This window comes from Papaver somniferum, unplaced genomic scaffold, assembly GCF_003573695.1.
Source record: "Papaver somniferum cultivar HN1 unplaced genomic scaffold, ASM357369v1 unplaced-scaffold_107, whole genome shotgun sequence".
NCBI classification, from domain to species: domain Eukaryota; kingdom Viridiplantae; phylum Streptophyta; class Magnoliopsida; order Ranunculales; family Papaveraceae; genus Papaver; species Papaver somniferum.
The window spans coordinates 10,862,730-10,872,158 of NW_020619603.1; the positions used below are offsets into that span (position 1 = coordinate 10,862,730).

Consider the following 9,429-nt stretch of genomic DNA (forward strand, 5'->3'; position numbering starts at 1 on the left):
TCCACCCTTTTATATCATTGCAAACCTCAATATCCGAGGTAGTTTAATAACATGGACTCTGTAGAGTCCTTTCTCTTTGAGAAAAAAAAAATACTTCCACTTCTAATTATCGGATCCAACTTGCAGTTTCTTTCTACGTGTTGTCTGTTTCGCCTTCCTCACATAACATACTTTCTGGAAGTACCATTTTTCTTGAAACAAAACAATTCTCATTTTGAGGTGATGTTGAGAATAGCAAACTTGGGCCAAGGCCTCGGTGCCTCACTCACACAGGCCTGGAAGGTCCTCGAGGAACGGGTTTGAATGCTGCCTTCTAAAGGGTAAATGAGTAATTTCAGTTCATCTTCTGTGGTTTACATCTACGTTACTCTCTCTCTCTCTCCACCACCCTCGACTTATCCTCTTCTCTGCCTTTTCACTCAAAAAACATTCCCGTGCCGCCGCCACCACCACCGCCGTCTGAAATGGCATACCTACTCCAAATCAATACCCCAGGAGGATTACTCGATCTCAACGTACGCCTATCTAATCACAAAAACCATCTGCCAGAGAAATATGCTTGGAAATCAATGATAGCCAAAATGAAAATTGTTCAGTAAATGGAGATGATATTGAAGAAGATCTGAGAAGACAAGCTCAGATCGTTTGAATGGACATATAAGTGCAGTCGAATTGAACTGAAATCTGTGTTTACGAAGAAGATCGTGTGAGATGTGAAGCTGAATCTGATGTATGGAGATGAATTTTAAAATTATCAAATTTGATTGGTAGTGTGAAGATTCTCCACTTAAAAGACTAGTGATTTTTGGTTTGTCAGGTATGAATTTGATCTGTGTGGTGATTTTTGATATGTATGAATTTTGATTTTGGATTCTGAGATGTTTCTGGTAGAATTTGGGAATGCAATTTTATGATCAATTCGGAGTAGACATTAGTCGATGAGCTTATGTAGTTGATTTGATTGTATCAGAATGCCCTTTAACTAGTGAAAAACAACTGAGCTAGTAGTTATGGAAAAATGAGTTTTCTTTGTAATTTTTTTTTTTTTTTTTTGAATTGTAGCCCAGACGGCCTAGATAGGTAGGTGCATAAGCGTATGAATTAGGAATTAGCTTCAAATGCAAGGCTGTTTTAGAGGAGATCGTGTTTATGTATAATGAGATTCCATATTTCATTTCAGACACTAAGTGCAAATTATTGTAAAATATTCACATTAGACATTTGATGGCAAACTTACTAAAAAACATACCTTTGTCCATTGCCAAACTCATTTTTCCGCAACTACTAGAATCTAAAATTTCCCATATGATGATATACACAAATAAGAATAAGAAGAATTTCTGTTTTATTTTACACTGACATTACCTTTTCCTTTCTTTCTTCTAGTATTGTTGTTAAAGGAGTTACTTGTAAGAAAAATGTTTCCAGCCGGTGGATGATTTCTAAAATTGAGAAGCCCCATTTTCTTATCCTCGGAGGAGCTCATATGGCAGCAGGTTGTTACCGTTTACATTCTGCTATCACTCATCAGTTTAACGTACATGGGAGGAAAGATCTTTAATATACCTTCTAAAGTAATTTAAAAAGATAAAATTAAACTCAAACCAAACATTTCATCATGGATTGTCAGTATCTGCAGATACTGTGTCTAACATTTCATACCTGTGTTGGAATTTGGATAATGAGGCACATGTTTAGATCCATATTTCGTAGATATGGACGGGGTTTTTCTTTGTTTTCCTTGAACTTTTCTTCTTATTTTCTCACTTCTTTTATACAGGAAACATTTCATTTGAAGCACATGGGAGTGTTGGGCAGGGAGTAAGGAAATAGGTGAAGACACTTATGTTCTTTCAAGAGTGCCCCAAGTCATTGGGTTGTACTGTAAGTTCTATAACTCTATTTTCTTAATTTGTCAGAATATTGTCTGGGTCTTGTAGTCTTGTAGACTTCAATGCAATCCACAACTTGAGCGTAGCACATCTAAATTGCCTATACCCATTCACTGGAATCTGTCAATCTGATAGGGTATATATACCTTTGATCTGGATTAGTGATAGGATCTTTTTTATATGGACGCATTATGGAGCCGAAATTTTTCTTTGACGGGTGCATTAGTTTTCACATTCATGCCTGTAGGATGATGCTTTTTGAATTTTCTAAAATATGTTAGATTCTATTGACTGAATATTGAGTGGACATACTATTTTAAGATCTTTATGAGTAGATAAAGCAGTTGGATAAAATGTAACTTTTCCCAAGAGAAGTTTGGTGTTTTCTCACACTGATCCTCATTCACCCAGTTCCACTATATTGTGCACACGCAGGTTCCATAACATTGTCGCTTGGTTTCGATATGCGTTGATTGACGTTCACTCAGTAGACCTTCCACCCTCAAAACTTGATTTCAGCTACGGAAATCCAGAATGGGTAAAGAAAGAGGTCAATCTGGTTCAGTGACTACAAACCGAGATAGCGACGAATATACTTGAAATTAATCGATTGAGAGTGCAGTTGCTCTTCCATTCGTATGTGTGGGACCAGCGACTGATTCCTGCAGCAAAATTATAGACAACAGACACCAGGAAGGGCTCAACAGCTCTATACAAGAATATATGGAGGAGTCTATAAGTACTGCAGATAAGCTTGTATCAACAAACTCAACTTCCAGGCAAGGTGGTAAAGATTCTCCCAGTTTTGACTCCGTACTTACAGATCAAGATGTGATAAAAAATTGCAAGCTGGAAGGAAGTGGTGAGCAGGTGGATTCATTCCAAATCATAACACCCCAGGGCCACATCTTTTATCTAGCTTAAGTTTAAATGCCCAGGCCGATCCTTTGGAACCTGGAATACATGTGCGGAGGGCAAATTGAGAAAGTCAGTTCCCGATTGTACTGAACCTTGATGCAGCATGGAGTGGTGAAAACATGCCAGGGAGTATGATATTGGAAATTAAGCGTGAAGTGGCAGCAGATTCAATCAGTGCAAGAAGCCCAACTTGGCTGGCAAAATTTTTGGGTGTCTATCAGGTATCTTTTTCACTGTTTTTTATACTAAGTCTAACATCGAACGAGTAACTCAAATTCAACAGCATTCACTAAATTTTGATTCGCTTATTCTAGTAGAATTCGCCATTCGAAGCTTAGAAGTTTCTACATTGTAACAATTACACTAATAATATTCTAGGAATGACAACACGGTATATCTAGTAGAGAAGGAAACACATTACAATCATTCAGCTAGATGTAGATTAGGAAACAATTATACTAATAATATTCTAAGAGTGACCTTGTTTTTAATAGAAAAACAGAGAAAGTGCTCAACAGAGCAACAGACTCACTGGTACAACAGGTGGCCATCTGGGCATATCTAGCACCATGATGGACCCCCAAAGTTTGATGAATGTTATTTCTAGTTATCCTTAACAGTGGGAATATGAATAGACCGGTAAGGCATCCAAAAAGCAGTTGAAGGTTAGGAACTTTCCAATTTAAGTTTTGAAGTAAAGTAGAGTGACTAGATATGTGAGCGAATCTAATAGCACTAGAGTTTAGTTTCCTTAGTGCAAAATCAATAGCTTCCACCATAGCTGAGGGTGAAACTTCCTTGTAGTGTTACTTCATCTTCTGCTAGATGTGGAAACTCATTTCACTTCTGTGCTTGTAGTTTTCTGGGTTCAGGAGGAACCTCATTTATCTTCAACGCTGCTGTCTTCAACCTCTTGGCGAAATCAGAACGTTGCACTGCAGCTTTATGATCCATCTTTACGAATCCGTCAGTGCGGTCCCTGCCTAAAATGTGGTTAAGCAAGAAATGAAGCTGATCTGGGTCGATAATCGACATGTTCTCCCTGGGCCTGGTGATTTTGCAAGTCCCACCCCAGAGAGAGAGAGAAATTGGGAATTCACAAAAAATCAAATCACCTGAAAACTGGAATACGGAAAAATACCATCTCGTCGCTTGAAATTGGTAAATCAGATAAAGATCAGAGTGCGTGATTAAATCCATCCCCATCAACTAAACCCAATATCCCACACAAGAATCAAAAAGATCATCTCCTGGAATTGGGAAATCAGAAGAAGAACTTCTCGTCTCGTGAAATTGGGAATTCTTCAAATTAGGGGTGCACCGGATTCGTGGATGAATTCACACCAACAACATCATCAACCAAACATCACAGGTACCTTTTTCTATCATGGGGTTCTTAAGATCGGTCTTGAAAAACCTAGGGTTTCACCAATTTACTTCTTCGTTATTACTTTCTTCAGCAAGAAAAAAATTAGGGTTTGAAGATGGGAAATTGTCATCTCTTTTTTCTTTATCCAAGTTGTTGTTTTCTTCTTCTTCGGTGAAGAAATCTACTAGCGTTTACATAAGCTCTGAGTATCCTAAAGTGGTAGAAGAAAATGATCTTTTGAGTTGCTTGTATCTCCGCAAGGACAGTAATCCAATTCCGGTTTTAACTGGATCGAAGCCGCTGTTTAATGAGAAAGTTCGTTTCACACATTGGGCTTTTTACAAAATGAATTTGACAAAGCCCCAATACTGGCCTCCACCACCAGTAACACCAGAAAACGAAAAATACATTGTTACTCATCGCCCAACCAAGAAAAACTGGTACAGATTAGCTACTGACGCATCCTTATCCAAGAAGAAGGAAGATCCAACTCCATCTCGTCGAAAAGTAGTTCCCAGGGCAGGGTGTGGATGGATAGTTAGAAACAGTTCTTTGGAACCAGTTTGCACTGGCGAACACATGGTATCCGATGACCCAATAGAAGAGATCGATTTCTATGAGTTGTTAACGGTTGAAAGAGCTTTTCAAGAGATGAGGCCAGATTGGCTACCACTTGAACTTTCAACCGATAATAAGTTCGTGATAAAAATATTGGATGACGATAGACTACGACCTCACATACATGACATGGATGCCCTATTACAGTTGAACTTGTATGAGAAGAAATATCTGGTCCTATACCAAAGCATTATGAAATCTATTGACGCGCAGATCATAAGCTCAAATGGGAGACGGAACTGGGATCATCACATCAGCTTCAAGCTTCGTAAGCTCAAATGATGTGATGATCCCAGTTCCGTCTCCCATTTGAGCTTACGATCTGCGTGTCAATAGATTTCATAATGCTTTGATATAAGACCAGATATTTCTTCTCATACAAGTTCAATTGTAGTAGGGCATCCATGTCATGTATGTGAGGTCGTAGTCTATCGTCATCCAATATTTTTATCACGAACCTATTATCGGTTGAAATTTCAAGTGATAGCCAATCTGGCCCCATCTCTTGAGAAGCTCTTTCAGCTGTTAACAACTCATAGAAATCGATCTCTTCTGTTGGGTCATCGGATACCATGTGTTCGCCAGTGCAAACTGGTTCCAAAGAACAGTTTCTAACTATCCATCCACACCCTTCCCTGGGAACTACTTTTCGACGAGATGGAGTTGGATCTTCCTTCTTCTTGGATAAGGATGTGTCAGTAGTTAATCTATACCAGTTTTTCTTGGCTGGGCGATGAGTAACAATGTACTTTTCGTTTTCTGGTGTTACTGGTGGTGGAGGCCAGTATTGGGGTTTTGTCAAATTCATTCTGTAAAAAGCCCAATGTGTGAAACGAACTTTCTCATTAAACAACGGCTTCGATCCAGTTAAAACCGGAATTGGATTACTGTCCTTGCGGAGATACAAGCAACTCAAAAGATCATTTTCTTCTACCACTTTAGGATACTCAGAGCCTATGTAAACGCTAGTAGATTTCTTTACCGAAGAAGAAGAAAACAACAACTTGGATAAAGAAAAGAGAGATGACAATTTCCATCTTCAAACCCTAATTTTTTTCTTGCTGAAGAAAGTAATAACGAAGAAGTAAATTGGTGAAACCATAGGTTTTTTCAAGAACGATCTTAAGAACCCCATGATAGAAAAAGGTACCTGTGATGTTTGGTTGATGACGTTGTTGCTGTGAATTCATCCACGAATCCGGTGCACCCCTAATTTAAAGAATTCCCAATTTCACGAGACGAGATGTTCTTCTTCTGATTTCCCAATTCCAGGAGATGATCTTTTTGATTCTTGTGTGGGATATTGGGCTTAGTTGATGGGGATGGGTTTAATCACGCACTCTGATCTTTATCTGATTTACCAATTTCAAGCGACGAGATGGTGTTTTTCCGTATTCCAGTTTTCAGGTGATTTGATTTTTTGTGAATTCCCAATTTCTCTCTCTCTGGGGTGGGGTGGGGTGGGATTTTAGGGTTAAGTTGATTTGATGATGGTGTCCGCGTATTTATAGAAATAGATGATGTTGCAGTTTAGATCTAATTTTCCTTGGTTTCATGTAGTTGGTTGTGTTTTTTTTTTCCTTCTGATTTTTAGAAACTTGGGTAGTTTCTAAATCCTACATCCGGCAATTTTTTTTTTTTTTGAATGGGTTTGTTTGCTCTGTTTGTGTAGTACATGAGTTTGTAGTGGACCGGCTCAATCCTCTATTTCAATTTCGTTATCTGTATGTGATTTATTGTTAGAATACAATTTTAGGAGATTCAATGTTCTATGTTGGTTACTGAATATACAAACATGGTGTGATCGTGTTGACAATTGGCTTACCTAAGCACGACGATTTTCATAGTTACCGGAAATCCCTCAAATCTTAATTTTGGATTGATCTAAATTTTACAGGATGCGGATGCTTTTCTTCCAACCCTAGAGGAGTGGTGGAAAAGGAATTTCTTTCTTCAAAAGCCCCCGAAAGACTTGGATGCGAATGAAGTCAAGAGGAAATGGTGCTTCTTTGTCATGACATTCGCCGGATAAAAAATAGCCTACCGCACAAATCTCCGGCACTGGGAACTCATTAATGCAAGTTAGAGGTATGCATTTTTAATTAGTTTACAAACTGAACTCAATTCATTAAAATATAGTGCCATGAAAACAGAAAATTGGTTTTGGGGGATTTTCAAAGAATGAACATTAATATTTCTGGCTATGTTGTAATAGGCGCTAGGCGAGCAAGATTTAGAAAACAACAAATGTAAGAATAACTTGGCGCCTGGGGGCCTTTTTTTCCTAGGCGCTAGTCCAACGCTTAGTTAAGCGCCAAAGGTGCTCGCCTTTTACAACGTAGATTTCTGGTTCTTTAGTTTTCGACCACTTCCACGATTTCCTTAAAAATTAAAGTTTGACTAGTTTGGGGTATGTTCTGTTTATGTCGTTTTGCAGGCATCTAGGATAGCTACAATCGATTTGAAGAAGCTTAAAGATGCTGGTCTGTGCAAGACGATCTGTTGCTTACTCTCCTTGGAAATAATTACTTCATGCACAAATGAATTGCTGAAGCTAAAGTTGATAAGATCATTGAAGCAATGTCGAAGCTGGTTCCATTGGGTTTTACTGGTGCCAGTCAACTCCATGCAGAAAGGCAAGAAGGTATTACAGTAGATCATGAAGCATTTAACAAGGGGGCTTAAGGAAAAGCAATGTACATTGATACCAAGGGCACTTCCAGGCCACAAAGACTTGCAGATTACGGACATGTATTTTGTGAAGCTTATCTGTGGTCATTTTAGCTTAACATAAACCGTGGCTTAATTATGCTGAATTGCTGATGCTAGCAGGTTTATACTAAATGATGCTTATGTTTTGGAGAATGTGGTGTATGCTGGATCCCATCAGTCAAAACTTCTTCTTGAACCAGCTCAGAAGATGGTAGAGACGGGGTATGTTACTCTGTTGTATTGGATCGCATTCTCGTGATTTTTCTGAACAATGATGTTGAACAACACTTGAGACAAATTAGGGTGAGAGACAAACTTGATAGATTCTGTTGAGTACATATGACTGGTAACACGACAAACGTAGGTTCAACCAAGTTTCTTGAGCCGAACTAATTATTGCATATTATTATGCTCATTGGGTAAGATAAACCTCCCAAGTAAGCTTACAACGTGTTCATTTGGGAGAATTAAAAATCTAGTAACCGGACCAATTCTCGCAAACGAACGCGCTGTAAAATCTCAGAATCCGATTCTTTAGGAGTGGGATTACCCCCAAAACTGAAATTTGGATTGCATTGTTAATCGGATGCATGCAATGGAATCAACTGGAAAATGACTAATATGCCCTTTCAAGACTAATATATTCAGTTAGAATTTAACACTCGATAAACATTCAATTCAATTTGTGGTTTGATCCAATCAATTGGGATTTAAGAATCAATTGAATTTTCTGAAACCTTGTCCTGTATCTGTACTGTAACCTATTGAAACTTAATTGAGGAGGTTAAAGATCAAACAACCCAAAGCTGATTTTCAAACTTTTTTTTTTTTGAAGGATGCTAAAGTCACAATATAATATCTTGATTCTTTTGGCAGAAAACTTGAAACGGACACTAAATTTCTCAAGTCAAGGAATGGATTCCATGTAATCCCATTATTGGAACCATATTACCCTGTAATTTGATTATTTGTCCATCCTATTCTACCAAACGAACACGCTGTTAATATCTTTGGTGTACTGCATCAACTGATACTTTATACAGTTGAATGTGCCTACAATCTTATCTGGATGAGATGAATTTCTGTATCTTGACGTATTTTCTTTTGAGCACAGGTTTGCTCTCGTGATTGTGGATATTTCTACAGCTCTCTATAGGACAGGTTTCTATGGAAGGGGAGAACGGCTAGCTAAACAAATGTATCGTGCGAAATGTTTAAGGAGCCTGCAGAAGTTGGTTGCAAATAGAAATACATCCTTCTTTTACAGGGGACTTCTCAGTTTAGTATTTGAAAGATTTTCTCTTAACCATAACCACCGTGGGCTGCTGCTATGTTGTTGTAGGTTTGGTGTTGCTGTAGTTATTACTAACCAAGTCGTTGCACAAGTTGACGGTTCTGCTATGTTTGGTGGGAAACAGTTTAAACCTATTGGTGGAAACATCGTGGCTCATGCTTCTACGACTAGGTTTGTTCTTTATGATGAGTCTATGTATCCTTCAACTACATTTTGTTCGGTTACTAATACTATTCTGATATGCAATTGCTCAAGGGAAGGGCAGAGGAGCGTATATGTCAAGTAATCAGCTCCCTCGCTGAAGCACGGTTTCTAATATCTGCAGAAGGTGGCACTGATGGCAGGAACTGTGTTTATAACCCCATTATCTCTTTCTTACTCCACCGAAGGAGAGGCAATTGCACGCAATCCGAAGAATTCGAGTTGTTGTATATCTGCAGTGGTGGTTATTCATCCAAGTATAGTATGTTCATCTTGATTCGGTGGCGCCATTTTCCCGATTCCTTGTGGCATATAAACACAATCGGATTTTATAGTCCTTCTAAAAGACGGATTATTTCAAATTATTACACGTTTTCCAAAAAAAATAGTCGTTTGGGACTTTCTCTATAAATAAAGACCTCACC

At 38.4% G+C, this 9,429-nt stretch overlaps 1 long non-coding RNA gene and 1 pseudogene across 1 annotated transcript; both read left to right on the top strand.

Moving 5' to 3' along the window:
• The first annotated feature begins 398 nt into the window (after positions 1–398).
• On the top strand, positions 399–4,504 carry LOC113328259. Its single transcript, XR_003349326.1, has 5 exons — positions 399–817; positions 1,387–1,496; positions 1,781–1,884; positions 2,328–3,031; positions 3,669–4,504. It is a non-coding gene; the product is annotated as an uncharacterized LOC113328259 (long non-coding RNA).
• Positions 4,505–6,568: 2,064 nt separating this feature from the next.
• Positions 6,569–9,221, top strand: LOC113328050 (annotated as a pseudogene).
• The last annotated feature ends 208 nt before the right edge of the window (positions 9,222–9,429 follow it).